This window comes from Piliocolobus tephrosceles, unplaced genomic scaffold (assembly GCF_002776525.5).
Source record: "Piliocolobus tephrosceles isolate RC106 unplaced genomic scaffold, ASM277652v3 unscaffolded_20, whole genome shotgun sequence".
Taxonomy (NCBI): domain Eukaryota; kingdom Metazoa; phylum Chordata; class Mammalia; order Primates; family Cercopithecidae; genus Piliocolobus; species Piliocolobus tephrosceles.
The window spans coordinates 1734291-1749853 of record NW_022302087.1 but is presented as its reverse complement, the minus strand read 5'-3'; the positions used below and the strand labels follow the sequence as shown (position 1 = coordinate 1749853).

At 42.6% G+C, this 15563-nt stretch overlaps 1 pseudogene; it reads left to right on the top strand.

Moving 5' to 3' along the window:
• LOC111542210 overlaps positions 1-4579 on the top strand; it is a 5281-nt pseudogene extending 702 nt beyond the window's left edge.
• Positions 4580-15563: the final 10984 nt, after the last annotated feature.

The following is a 15563-nucleotide window of genomic DNA, read 5'->3' as shown; positions in this document are numbered from 1 at the left end:
TTTCTTTCTTTCTTTCTTTCTTTCTTTCTTTCTTTCTTTCTTTCTTTCTTTCTAAGGAAGCTTTAGGGGATTTGGGATAGCCCTTACTTTTTTTTTTTTTTTGACAAGGTCTTGCTTTGTCACCCAGGCTGGAGTGCAGTGGTGATCCTAGCTCACTGCAATCTCTACCTCCCTGGTTCAAGCGATTCTCGTGCCTCAGTCTCCTGAGTAGCTGGGATTATAGGTGCACACCACCATGTTTGGCTGATTTTTGTATTTGTAATACAAATGGGGTTTCGCCTTGTTGGCCAGGCTGGTCTCGAACTCCTGGCCTCAAGTGATGTGCCTGCCTCGGCCTCCCAAAATGCTGGGATTACAGGCATGAGGCACTGTGTGCAGCCCAGGTTCATTTTTAGATTATGATTTTAGTTATAATCTGTTCACTACCCTAAATTCCCAAGCAGTAATAGTTAATATTAAGTCAACAAGTATGTGAGACAATAGAGCAGAGTGATAAAAAGTTTATACTCAGGATCCATATGCCAGTTCAAATCTCAGCTCTGCCACTTGGCAACTGAGTGACTTTTGGACAGATCACTTATCGTCTCACCTGTTTCCTTACTTGTAAAATGGAATTAATAATCATATATATTTCAGCGGGTGGTTACAAAAGTTCAATGACATAAAATCTTTTAGTAATTCTAATCTTAAATCTAAATTTAAGTTTAAATCAATACAAATCTTTTTTTTTTTTTTTTGAGACTCAGCCTGTCGCTCAGGCTGGAGTGCAGTGGCACGATCTCAGCTGACTGCAAGCTCCGTCTCCCAGGTTCAGGCCATTCTCCTGCCTCAGCCTCCCGAGTAGCTGGGACTACAGGCACCTGCCACCACACCCGGCTAAGTTTTTGTATTTTTAGTAGAGACGGGGTTTCACCGTGTTAGCCAGGATGGTCTTGATCTCCTGACCTCGTGATCCACCCGCCGTGGCCTCCTAAAGTGCTGGGATTACAGGCGTGAGCCACCACATCCGGCCTAAATCAATATAAATCTTAATCTTAATTTTTAAAAAGATGCGTTAACTGAGGTTTAGAGAAGTTAAACAGCTTCCCTACAGCTATCCAGCTAGTAAACAGTTAGGGTTTGGTTCATCTTTACTACATAATCTGTCCACTGTACTGGTAGGAAAGACCTAGACAAGACAATAAAATAAGTTATCTCTACTAATGCTTTTTTTTTTTTTTTTTTTTTTTTTTTGAGACGAAGTCTCGCTCTGTCGCCCAGGCTGGAGTGCAGTGGCCGGATCTCAGCTCACTGCAAGCTCTGCCTCCCGGGTTTACGCCATTCTCCTGCCTCAGCCTCCCAAGTAGCTGGGACTACAGGCGCCTGCCACGTCACCCGGCTAGTTTTTTTGTATTTTTTAGTAGAGACGGGGTTTCACCGTGTTAGCCAGGATGGTCTCGATCTCCTGACCTCGTGATCCGCCCGTCTCAGCCTCCCAAAGTGCTGGGATTACAGGCTTGAGCCACCGCGCCCGGCCCTTTTTTTTTTTTATGGAGTTTCACTCTTGTTACCAAGGCTGGAGTGCAATGGTGCAATCTCGGCTCACTGCAATCTCTACCTCCATGGATTCAAGCGATTCTCCTGCCTCAGCCTCAACAGTAGCTGGGACTACAGGCGCCCACCAGCACGCCTGACTAATGTTTTGTATTTAATAGAGACTGGGTTTCACCATGTTAGTCAGGCTGGTCTCGAACTCCTGACCTCAGGTGATCAATTCGCCTCGGCCTCCAAAAGTGCTGGGATCACAGGCATGCGCCACCGCCCCGGGCCTAAAGGCCTTTTTTTTAACATAAAAAAGGAAAGCTGGAACTGAGGACCATAGCTGGTGGAAGTAAAGTGGTGTTCTTGAGGAAATGACTGTGGGGAACAAATCTGAGGAGAGAGGAAGTTAACGGAGAAGTAAGTAGAATGCCTAAAGTTTGGTGTTCATAGAAGCTAAGGAAAAGAGGCAATTGTCAAGAAAGAGGAGGGTGGTGAACGTTCCTCTACTCTGGACTCAACCCACTTCTACTTCCAGAGCTTGTTCTTAGATGCACTGTCAACTGGATGCAGTGGCTCAGGCCTGTAATCCCCACACTTTGGGAGGCCGAGGCGGGCGGATCACGTGAGGTCAGGAATTCGAGACCAGCGTGGTTAACATGGTGAAACACGGTTTCTACTAAAAATACAAAAAATTAGCCAGGCGTGGTGGCACGCCTGTAATCCCAGGTACTCTGGAGGCTGAGGCAGGAGAATCGCTTGAACCCGGGAGGTGGAGGTTGCAGTGAACCGAGATCTCGCCATTGCACTCCAGCCTGGGCAACAGGAGTGAAACTCCATCTCGAAAATAAATAAATAGATAGATAGATGCACGGTCTTGGAAAACCTAAAGACCATATTCCCGTTAGAAAGTAAAAATTATTTCCAGACTCTCCTTGCCAAGTTACGACGCGGACATTACATGAGGAAACAAAGCAGAATGGGTGGCCTTGTTTCTAAGCCCCATTTCCAATCTTCATTTCCAAGGATTTATTGCCATCATTTTTCTTGCAAATGACCAAATTATTTAATTATGCTGTCTAAGAATGGCAGAGCTATAAACCTTAATTATTCAACAATTTACCGCTTTAAAGTTGTTACTGGGACAATAGTTTGAAAATTTTCAGGAGCTATTCTGGTATTTCTACCATTCCCATATTCTTTTTTTTCTTTTTCTTTTTCTTTTTGAGATGGAGTCTTACTCTGTCGCCCTGGCTGGAGTGCAGTGGCGCGATCTCAGCTCACTGCAAGCTCCGCCTCCCAGGTTCAGGCGATTCTCCTGCTTCAGCCACCTGAGTAACTCGGACTACAGGCACATGCCACCACACCTGGCTAATTTTTGTATTTTTAATGGAGACGGGGTTTCACCATGTCGGCCAGCCTGATCTCAAACTCCTGGCCTCAAGTGATCCGCCCGCCTCGATCTCCCAAAGTGCTGGGATTACAGTCGTGTGCCACCATGCCCAACGGGGTTTTGCCATATTGGCCAGGCTGGTCTCGAACTCCTGACCTCAAGTGATCTGGCCGCTTTGGCCTCCCAAAGTGTTGGGATTACAGGCGTGAACAACTGCGCCCGGCCTGTATTCCCATATTCCTCTCCCTTTTCATCATAATCCTGAAGGAAGAAGTCTAGAAAGAAAAAAAAAATGGAAGTAAGGTTTTGGGGGCGCGGGCTGCAGCTTTCGCTGGGCAAGTGGTGTGAGCAGCCTGAGCCCCGGGCTTACTTGCGCAGGGCTTTCTTCCCGCCTGTGCTTGGCGCTGCTCAGAAATGCGCTCTACTCTTGCACCGCCTGCTGGGCTCACCACTAGGCGCCTCAGCTTCGAGGAGCGGAAAATGCCGTGTGCTTCTAGGGAGGTGAAAATGGAACCCTCACCGAAAGGCAACATCAGTCATTTAACGTTTTGGCAACGAAAACTGTAAGTCATGAGGCATTAGATGGAGGTATCCACAGTGCAATTCCAACAGAAAAAGTGGACGGAACATGTTGTTACGTTGCTACTTACAGAGATACCTTTGGGCTTGATTAGATAGAAAACCTAACAAACAACCTGTTAAAAGATTTTAAAATTTTCTACATTCAAAAGAAAACTTCAAAGAATTTTCCTGGAATGTTGAGGAGTACTTCCAAGCTACTCCAGAGTGCTGGATAGCAGCAAAGGAAACAGAAAAATTAAATAGGAATCTGGTCCATGATGAAACATGGACACATTCCTGGTTGGGCACAAGAAGAGAAAAATTACAAATAGCATTACTGGCATTCCTCTGTGGTTAATTATGAATTTGCAATTGCTCTGGTACTAAAGCATCATCCTGAGGATCCTAGGCATTTGGAAATTAGTGTAGTGCCACTATCAGGTCTCTTGGAACAAATATTGCAGCTTATAGGAACAAGTATCAATGGAAACCCATATGGGTTAGGAAGGAAGAAGCACCCACAATATGTTAGACCACATGGACCATTTCAAATAAGAAACCTGCCTACATTGGGCTGGGTGTGGTGGCTCACGCCTGTAATCCCAGCACTTTGGAAGGCTGAGGTTGGAGGATTACTTGAGGTCAGGAGTTCGAGACCAGCCTGGCCAACGTGGCGAAACTCCGTTTCCATTAAAAATACAAAAATTAGCTGAGCGTGGTAGCGGGCTCTTGTAATCCCAGCTACTCAGGAGGCTAAGCCAGGAGAATCACTTAAACCCAGGAGGCGGAGGCTGCAGAGAGCAGAGTTGCACTACTACACTACAGCCTGGGTGACAGAGCCAGACACTGACTCAAAAAAAAAAAAAAAAAAAAGAAACCTGCCTCCATTGAAGCACAATGATCTGTTGTCCTGGTTTGAAAGTCGCAGAGTAGGTAAAGTGGAAGGAATATTATGGGATTGCAGTGATGGCTGTTTAATTAAGGTCCATTACCATCGTCTATCGTCTTTGTTTACACTGGCCAATTGCAGATGTTTATATGAATTCAAAACCAGTTCTTATCAATATGAAATTTAACAAATATGACTATGCTTTTAGTACTGTTTAATAATTTTTTTAAATCAGAAATTTAGTAGGCTTAAAGATACAACACTTGTCATATAAAGTGCAATTAAAATTAGTTTTATTTATTTATTTTATGGAAACAGGGTCATCCACACTGGAGTGTAGTGGTGTACTCACAGTTCACTGCAGCCTTGACTTCCCAGGCTTAAATGATCCTCTCACCTCAGCCTCCTGAGTAGCTGGGATTACAGGAGTGTGCCACCATACCTGGCTAATGTTTTTAATTTTTAAATTTTTTTGTAGAGACTGTCTCAGTGTGTTGCCTAGTCTGGCCTTGAACTCCTGGACTCAAGTGATCCTCCTGCTTTGGCCTTCCAAAGTGATGGGATTACAGGGGTGAGCTACCTCGCCTGGCTAGAATTAGTTTATTATTTTTTAAAAAAAAAAAAAGAAGACAAGCTGCGAAACAGAAAAAAGAATACATCTGTTAAAAACTGCAAAAGATGACTGGGTGCGGTGAATCGTTTGAACTCAGGAGTTCAAGACAAGCCTGAGCAACATGGGGAAACCCCGTCTCTACCAAAAATACAAAAATTAGCTGGGCATGTTGGTGTGCCTGTGGTCCCAGATACTTGGGAGGCTAAGGCTGGAGGATGGCTTGAGCCCGGGAGGTGGAGGTTACAGTGAGCTGAGATCATGCCACTGCACTCCAGCCTGGGCAACACAGTGAGAACCTATTTCAAAAAAAATTACAAAAGACTGGGAGAAAGCAGAAACAAGAATTGGGAAGACTGTGCTATGTGTGGAACCTTCCTGTTCCACTAATAAGGGAATGTGATCTTTAATCGATTGAGGATAGGGAACATATAATGGAAGCATTAAAGGGGTGCGTCTTCCTTACTTTTTGCCTCCACTCTACACTTTTAGGTCAGACATTCCCCGAGAGGGGTATTATCAGGCCTAGAGTAGAGACAGATGAGAGGTGGTTGAAATTACTCTATTGTATAACATAATTAATATAAGCAGTGACTCTATGGGATCCTTTAAAACTTTTATTTTCTGGGTAAACATTTGTATTTGGGCCAGTGCTGGAAGTAGTGACTGCTTCCCACTCTTTCTGCTTTTCTTCTCTTGATCACCAGTGGCAGGAGGGTGAGGCTAGGTAGGAAGGAAAGGTTGATGTAGACTCTGGACGTGCCCAGGGAGGGTTTGGGTTGTAGCTGGTCCTCTAATTCCACCTAGAGGTAAGAACTGGATGTGGTCAAGGAGAATCCTCTCGCTACTGCTCTCTTGGCCACAAGCTGGCAGGCTCCTGTTTTACTAAGGAACACGAAAAAGTCCAGAAGAAGGCTTACACACACACACACACGATCATATTTTTTGGTTCATTTTAAAATTTTTTATTGTCATATAATATACACAATAAAGTGTATCAACCTCAAGTGCTCCATGAACGTTTACATGTGAAAACACCTTTTAACCACAATTCGGTTAAAATTATCTGAATATATGCAGCAGCCCAGAAGGTAATATGAGGTGTGTTTTCAGTAAATACTATCATCCAAAGTAACTAATATTTATTTTTCTACCCAAATATAGATGTACATTGGATTAACTTCTGGTATGGACTATTATAAAGTTACTTTAAATATTCTTGCATATATATATATATATGTGTATATATATATATATTTTTGGAGATGGAGTCTCGCCCTGTCACCCAGGCTGGAGTGCAGTGGTGTGATCTTGGCTCACTGCAATCTCTGCCTCCCAGGTTCAAGCGATTCTCCTGCCTCAGTCTCCCAAATAGCTGGGATTATAGGCACGTGCCACCACACCCAGCTATTTTTTTATATTTTTAGTAGAGACAGGGTTTCACCGTGCTGGCCAGGATGGTCTTGATCTCCTGACTTCGTGATCCGCCCACCTTTGCCTCCCAAAGTGCTGGGATTACAGGTGTGAGTCACCCGGCCTGGCCCACAATATACATATTTTTCCCCTACCTGCTTTTTAAATTTTTCCATGTGTCATGAATATCATGTCATGGCATACTCTGAAAACAAAATTCAGATTCCTGGCGTCTACAGAAAAACCTCATGAACAAAAACCTTTAAGAGTAAAACTTAGAAATCCATATTTTTTAAAAGGACCCCAGGGAATTTTGCTGTAAAAACTAGATTTGAAGCACAGGCCACGATTAACTCCTGGAGAGCAGAGACTAGATTCACACATATTTTGGCTGAACGACTCCTGTGTACTCTTGACTCTGTTAAGTGAATTTTAGTGGTTCTGCTTTCTCCTCCATATTGATTTTCTAGACCAGATTTTATGTTTGACCCCTCCTGAGAAATGAGGAGGAAAATCTTGGTCAAAGATAACTTCATTGATACCATTTTAAACACAAAATAACTCAGGGATCAATTGAGTGTCCCTAGAAAATGCGTTGACACCTTTTTCTCTCCTGCTGTCTTTGTCAGATCATTTAGTTATAAGGTATTAATAATCGAAGCTGGATTGATCAAAACAGAGACATTAGATTTAGTTTTTCACTGGGAAAACTAAGTGTGTGTCGGGATAGGGACTGCTAAAAAATAAAACCCTATTATCAGGAAACTTAAAAAGCACATAGCAAAGAGAATTTCAGTGGCCCAGAAAGCCTGGAAAGAAGTAAAAGAACTGGCAAAGATTTACTTTGCAATTTATAGTAAATATGGGATTTTTTGTTTTTTTTTTTGGAAACAGAGTCTTGCTCTGTTGCCCAGACTGGAGTGCAATGGCATGATCTTGGCTCATTGCAACCTCTACCTCCCACGCTCAAGTGATTCTCCTGCTTCAACCTCCTGAGTAGCTGGGATTACAGGTGCTTGCCAACACACCTGGTTATTTTTGTGTTTTTAGTAGAGACGGGGTTTCACCATATTGGCCAGGCTGGTCTGAAACTCCTGACTTCAAGTGATCTGCCCACCTTGGCCTGCCAAAGTGCTGGGATTATAGGTGTGAGCTGCTGCCCCGGCCAAATATGGGATTGTTGATGTAACTTTTTTTGAGACCGAGTTTCACTCTTGTTGCCTAGGCTGGAGTGCAATGGCGCGATCTCAGCTTACCGCAACCTCCGCCTCCCTTGTTCAAGCGATTCTCCTGCCTCAGCCTCCCGAGCAGCTGGAAATACAGGCATGCGCCACCACGTCCGGCTACCTTTGTATTTTTAGTAGAGATGGGGTTTCGCCATGTTGGTCAGACTGGTCTCCTACTTCTGACCTCAGGTGATCCGCCTTCCTGGGCCTCCCAAAGTGCTGGGATTACAGGCATGAGCCACCATGCCAGGCTTGCATTACTTTCTTTGGACTGCCGTAAGAAATTACCACAAGCTCAGCAGCTTAAAGCAACAGAAATTTATTCTCTCACAGTTTTGGAGGTTAGAAGTCTGAAGTCAAGATGTTGGCAGGGGTGGTTCCTCCTGAGGGCTTTGAAAAGGATCTGTTCCATGCCTCTTTTCTAGCTTCTGGTGGTTGCAGGCAATTCTTGGAGTTCTTGGCTTATAGATGCATCACTCCTATCTCTGCCATTGTCTTCACAAAGCATGCTCCCCGTGTGTCTGTGTGTTTCTGTGTCTTTACAGGGCCTTCTTAAAAGGACACCAGTCATTGGCTTATGGACTACCCTACTCCAGCATGATGTCATCTTAACCAATTACATCTGCAAAAATCCTACTTCCAAACAAGGTCACATTCTGAGATTCATGCTGGACATGAATTTTGGGGAGACACTATTATTGTCATTATTATTTTAGAGATGGGGTCTTACTATGTTGCCCAGTCTGGATTACAGTGGTATGACCATGGTGCACTGCAGCCTTGAACTCTAGGCTCAAGCCATCCTCCTGTCTAAGCCTCCTCCTGATAGGTGGGGCTACAGGCACATGCCACTGTGCCAGACTGGGTGGGCACTATTGAACCCAATACATTACCTACTTTAGCAGACAATCCTACTATAGGCTGAACTAGAGAAACTGGAGCTGATGTTTCTGTACATTCTTTTTTTTTTTTTTTTTTTTTTTGAGATGGAGTCTCTACTCTGTTGCCCAGGCTGGAGTGCAGTGGTGTGATCTCGGCTCACTGCAACCTCTGCCTCCCAGGTTCAAGTGATTCTCCTGTCTCAGCCTCCCTAGTAGCTGGGATTACAGGCATGCACTACCACACCCAGCTAATTTTTTGTATTTTAGTAGAGACGGGGTTTTGCCATGTTGCCCAGACTGGTCTCGAACTCCGGAGCTCAGGCAATCCACCTGCTTTGGCCTTCCAAAGTGCTAGGATTACGGGCATGAGCCACCACACCTGGCCTGTTTCTGCACATTCTTAGCAGAAGTTTTAAAAAGGGGAGAGAATATTGTTAGATCCTTTCCTCCTTCTTTTCCCAGAAATGAAGCGTTTGGGCTTCCCTCTGTCTTTGTTACTTTGTTAAGGGAAGAGCAGAAATAGGTGCCTGAGAGACAGCGGCAGCCCTGGCACCGTCTTTCAGGCCTCCACAAGCTCTGTGCTCATAGTTTCTAGTGGCCCTGCTTGGTTTCTCAGCCACCCCTTCCCTAGAATGCTAACCAATACAATTTTTTGGGGGGCACCTTTAATTCTCAGTGTGGCCCTGGTAGCGGAGGAAGATAATATGAATTTTTCTTCTTCCTTAAAGAGTTACAGTTAGTTCCTGTTTTGGCTTTTAATTTTTCTTTTTGGAGTAGTAATCTATATTTTTTATAGATAATCTTTTCTTTTTTCTTTCTGCTGGTTCCCCAGGGCAAATGTCAGGGCAAGAGTAGCTCCTCTTGCCAAGGATAGCTTCCAGAAGCTGCTTTTGTTGGCTCCTGTATAAGCCAGTTACATACTTCAAGTTTTTGTTTTTCTCAGCATCATTTCTAGACGTCAGCTTGTTATTATGTTCCTACTGGGCTGTTGCTGATGGTATTCATACTATTCCACAGATCATCCAAGGAAAAACTTCACCAGCCTGTGTAACCTTATAGAGTGTCATACGCCCAACTGCTCCAGCTAAACAATTCTTGGAAAATTTGACATCTGTATGTATGAGACTGTGCGTGTGTGTGTGTGTGTGTGTGTGTGTGTGTGTGCGCGCGCGCGTAAGAGAGAGAAGCAGAGGGCTTGTCTGAGTTTGGGCTGCTATAACAAAATGTCATAGACTGAGTGGTGTAAACAACAGACATTTATTTCTCACAGTTCTGGACACTGAGAAGTCCAATATCAAGGTGTTGACAGATTCAGTTCCTGGTGAGGGCCCTTTTACTGACTTACAAATGGACACTTTCTATGTTCTCACATGGTTGAGAGGGAGAAAAAGGAAAATCTCTGTTGTTTCTTGTAAGGGCATCTCTCCCATCATGAGGACCTACACTCCTTGCCCCATGTAAACCTGATTATGTCTCCAAATCCCCATCTCCAGTGGGATCACACTGGCGGTGAGGGCCTTAACACATGGATTTTGAGGGGACACAATTTAGTTCATAGCAGGGCAGTTTAATATAAAGTGGATGTCATCTTCTGGCTCAGAAAACTTGAAGGCAACAATAAATTTAATGTTGATAGGAAATTATTTCAGTTTTCCTTGTTTCCTTAAAAGACTTTTAGGAGATGTTTAATGTTCTATTCCTCACATTTTTACTTCTGATGATTTTTAATGAATGGGGAAGAATCACGGCGACCTTCTCTTTTTCCTCCCAATCCATTGAGATAGGGCATTTCAATTTTTAAGCCCAAGACAAACATATTTACTTTGTCTTCCTCTCCTGCCCAGATGGTTAAAGATCATTAGCTTTACGCTGTTCAAACATTTTCATTCAGGACTCTTTTTCTTTTTCTTTTGAGACAGGGTCTCACTCTGTCACCCGGGCTAGAGTGCAGTGGCGCAGTCTTGGCTCACTGCAGCCTCTGCCTCCTGGGCTCAAGTGATTCTCATGCCTCAGCCTCAACCAAGTAGCGGGGATTACAGGTATGTGCCACCACATCTGGTTAATTTTCCTATTTGTAGTGGAGACAGGATTTTGCCATATTGGCCAGGCTGGTCTCAAACTCCTGGCCTCAAGTGACCCACATGCCTCAGTCTCCAAAAGTGTTAGGATTACAGGCGTTAGCCACCGTGCCTGACTCATCTTCTAAAAATTTTGTTGTTGATTTGAGACAGGGTCTTGCTCTGTTGCCCAGGCTGGAGTACAGTGGCACGATCACTGCTCACTGCAGCCTCAACCTCCCCAGGCTCAGGTGATCCTCTGACCTTAGCCTCCTGAGTAGCTGGACTATCGGTGTGAGACACCACACACAGCAAATTTTTTTTTTTTTTAGACGGAGTCTCACTCTGTCACCCTGGCTGGAGGGCAGTGTCACCCTGTTGGCTCATTGCAACTTCAGTCTCCTGGATTCAAGCAATTCTCCTGCCTCAGCCTCCTGAGTAGTTGGGATTACAGGCACCCACCACCATTCCCAGCTAATTTTTATATTTTTAGTAGAGATGGGGTTTCACCATGTTTGCCAGACTGGTCTCCAACTCCTGACCTCAGGTGATCTGCCTGCCTTGGCCTCCCAAAGTGCTGGGATTACAGGTGTGAGCCACCATTCCCAGCCAATTTTTATTTATTTTATTATTTTATTTTCATTATATATATATGTATTTTTTTTTCTTTTCTTTTCTTTTCAGACAGAGCCTTGCTCTGTTGCCCTGGCTAGAGTACAGTGGTGTGATCTTGGTTCACTGCAACCTCTGCCTCCCGGGTTCAAGCAATTCTCCTGCCTCAGCCTCCCGAGTAACTGGGATACAGGCATGCGCCACCATGCCCGGCTAATTTTGTATTTTTAGTGGAGCGGGGTTTCTCCATGTTGGTCAGGTTGGTCTTGAACTCCCAACCTCAGGTGATCTGCCCACCTCGGCCTCCCAAAGTGCTAGGATTACAGGTGTGAGCCACTGTGCTGGCTTTATTTTTTCTATTTTTTATAACCATTGTGTTTTATTTTCTGGGAAGTGTTACCCATTTTACTATTAAGTCATAGGTTTATTTATTTTTATTTTATTATACTTTAAGTTCTGGGATACATGTGCAGAAAGTGCAGGTTTGTTACATAGGTATACATGTGCCATGGTGGTTTGCAGCATCCATCAACCCATCATCTACATTAGATATTTCTCCTAATGCTATCCGTCCCGTTGCCCCCCACCGCCTGACAGTCCCCCTTGTGTGATGTTCTCTTCCCTGTAGCCATGTGTTCTCATTGTTCAACTCCCACTTATGAGTAAGAACATGCAGTGTTTGGTTTTCTGTTTCTGTGTTAATTTGCTGAGAATGATGGTTTCCAGCTTCATCCATGTCCCTGCAAAGGATATGAACTCATTCTTTTTTATGGCTGCATAGTACGGTGTATATGTGCCATATTTTCTTTATCCAGTCTATCACTGATGGGCATTTGGGTTGGTTCCAAGTCTTTGCTATTGTAAATAGTGCTGCAATAAACATACATGTGCATGTGTCTTTATAGTATAATGATTTCTAATCCTTTGGGTATATACCCAGTAATGGGATTGCTGGGTCAAATGGTATTTCTGGTTCTAGATCCTTGAGGAATCGCCACACTGTCTTCCACAATGGTTGAACTAATTTACACCCCCACCAACAATGTAAAAGCGTTCCTATTTCTCCACATCCTCTCCAGCATCTGTTTTTTCCTGACTTTTTAATGATCACCATTCTAACCGGCGTGAGATGGTATCTCATTGTGGTTTTGATTTGCATTTCTCTAATGACCAGTGATGATGAGCTTTTTTTCGTATGTTTGTTGGCTGCATAAATGTCTTCTTTTGAGAATTGTCTGTTTATATCTTTTGCCCACTTTTTGATTGATTGTTTTTTTCTTGTAAATTTGTTTAAGTTCCTTGTAGATTCTGGATATTAGCCCTTTGCCAGATGGATAGATTGCAAAAATTTTCTCCCATTCTGTAGGTTGCCTATTCACTCTGATGATAGTTTCTTTTGCTGTGCAGAAGTTCTTTAGTTTAATTAGATCCCATATGTCAATCTTTGCTTTTGTTGCCATTGCTTTTGGTGTTTTAGTCATGAAGTCTTTGCCCATGCCAATGTCCTGAATGGTATTGCCTAGGTTTTCTTCTAGGGCTTTTATGGTTTTAGGTCTTACATTTAAATCTTTAATCTATCTTGAGTTAAGTTTTGTATAAGGTGTAAGGAAGGGGTCCAGTTTCAGTTTTCTGCATATGGCTAGCCAGTTTCCCAACACCATTTATTAAACAGGGAATCCTTTCCCCATTTCTTGTTTTTGTCAGGTTTGTCAAAGATCAGGTGATTGCAGATGTGTGGTGTTATTTCTGAGGCCTCTGTTCTGTTCCATTGGTTTATATATCTGTTTTGGTACCAGTACCATGCTGTTTTGGTTACTGTAGCCTTGTAGTATAGTTTGAAGTTAGGTAGTGTGATGCCTCCAGCTTTGTTCTTTTTGCTCAGAATTATCTTAGCTATGTGGGCTCTTTTTTTGGTTCTATATGAACTTTAAAGTAGTTTTTTTCCAATTCTGTAAAGGAAGTCAATGGTAGCTTGATGGGAATAGCATTGAATCTATAAATTACTTTGGGCAGTATGGCCATTTTCATGATATTGGCTTTTCCTATCCATGAACATGGAATGTTTTTCCATTTGTTTGTGTCCTCTCTTATTTCCTTGAATAGTGGTTTATAGTTCTTCTTGAAGAGGTCCTTCACATCTCTACGTGTTTTATTCTCTTTGTAGCAATTGTAAATGGAAGTTCACTCATGATTTGGCTCTCTGTCTGTTATTGGTGTATAGGAATGCTTGTGATTTTTGCACATTGATTTTGTATCCTGAGACTTTGCTGAAGTTGCTAATCAGCTTAAGGAGATTTTGGACTGAGGTGAGTTTTTGGGGTTTTATAAATATACAATCATGTCATCTGCAAACAGAGACAATTTGACTTCCTCTCTTTCTATTTGAATACCCTTTTTTCTTTCTCTTGCCTGATTGCCCTGGCCAGAACTTCCAACACTATATTGAATAGGAGTGGGGAGAGCGGGCATCCTCATCTTGTGTTGGTTTTCAAAGGGAATACGTCCAGCTTTTGCCCATTCAGTATGATATTGGCTGTGGGTTTGTCATAAATAGCTCTTATTATTTTGAAATATGTTCCATTAGTACCTACTTATTTGAGAGTTTTTAGCATGAAGGGGTGTTGAAGTTTATTGAAGGCCTTTTCTGCATCTATTGAGATAATCATGTGATTTTTGTCATTGGTTCTGTTTATGTGATGGATTACGTTTATTGATTTGCATATGTTGAACCAGCCTTGCATCCCAAGGATGAAGCCGACTTGATCATGGTGAACAAGCTTTTTGATGTGCTGCTGGATTTGGTTTGCCAGTATTTTATTGAGGATTATTGCATTGATATTCATCAGGGATATTGGCTTCAAGTTTTCTTTTCTTGTGTCTCTGCTATGTTTTGATATCAGGATGATGCTGACCTCATAAAATGAGTTAGAGAGGAGTCCCTCTTTTTCTATTGTTTGGAATAGTTTCAGAAGGAATGGTACCAGCTCCTCTTTGTACCTCTGGTAGAATTCGGCTGTGAATCTGTCTAGTCCTGGACATTTTTTGGTTGGTAGGCTATTAATTACTGCCTCAATTTACTGCTGTATTCAGGGATTTGACTTCTTCCTGGTTTAGTCTTGGGAGGGTGTATGTGTCTGGGAATTTATCCATTTCTTCTAAATTTTCTAGCTTATTTGCCTAGAGGTGTTTATAGTATTCTCTGATGGTAGTTTGCATTTTTGTGGGATCAGTGGTGATATCCCCTTTATCATTTTTTATTGTGTCTATTTGATTCTTCTCTATTTTCTTCATTATTAGTCTGGCTAGTGGTCTATTTTGTTAATCTTTTCAAAAAACCAACTCAAGGATTCATTGATTTTTTGAAGGGCTTTTTTGTGTCTCTATCTCCTTCAGTTCTGCTCTGATCTTAGTTATTTCTTGTCTTCTCCTAGCTTTTGAATTTGTTTGCTCTTGCTTGTCTAGTTCTTTTAATTGTGGTGATAGGGTGTTGATTTTAGATCTTTCCCACTTTCTTCTGTAGGCTTTTAGTGCTATAAATTTCCCTCTAAACACTGCTTTAGCTGTGTCCCAGAGATTCTGGTATGTTGTGTCTTTGTTCTCATTGATTTCAAAGAACTTATTTCACACCAACATGGCACAAGTATACATATGTAACAAACCTGCACGTTATGCACATGTACCTTAGAACTTAAAGTATAATAAAATAATAATAATAATAATAAAATTGCATATATTTAAGATGTATGATATGATGTTTTGATATATCTATATATTGGGAAATTATTTCCCCAATCAAACTAGTTGGCCTGTCCATCACCTCCCGTATTAACCTCTTTTGTATGTGTGTGAGGACATGTAAGATCTAGTGTCAGTAAACTTCAAGTATATAATACACCATTATTATTATTATTATTATTTTTGAGACGGAGTCTTGCTCTGTCTCCCAGGCTGGAGTGCAGTGGCCGGATCTCAGCTCACTGCAAGCTCCGCCTCCCGGGTTCACGCCATTCTCCTGCCTCAGCCTCCTGAGTAGCTGGGACCACAGGCGCCCGCCACCTCGCCCGGCTAATTTTTTTGTATTTTTAGTAGAGACGGGGTTTCACCGTGTTAGCCAGGATGGTCTCGATCTCCTGACCTCGTGATCCACCCGTCTCGGCCTCCCAAAGTGCTGGGATTACAGGCTTGAGCCACCGTGCCCGGCCTCACCATTATTAACTATAAAAAAAAAAAAAGAACTTATTTATTTCTGCCTTAATTTTGTTATTTACCCAGCAGTCATTCAGGAGAAGGTTGTTCAGTTTCCATGTAGTTGTGTAGTTTTGAATAAATTTCTTTTTTTTTATAGTTTAATATATTTTAATAGCATACTTCCAGGAACAACACAGCAGACAGACAACACTAAA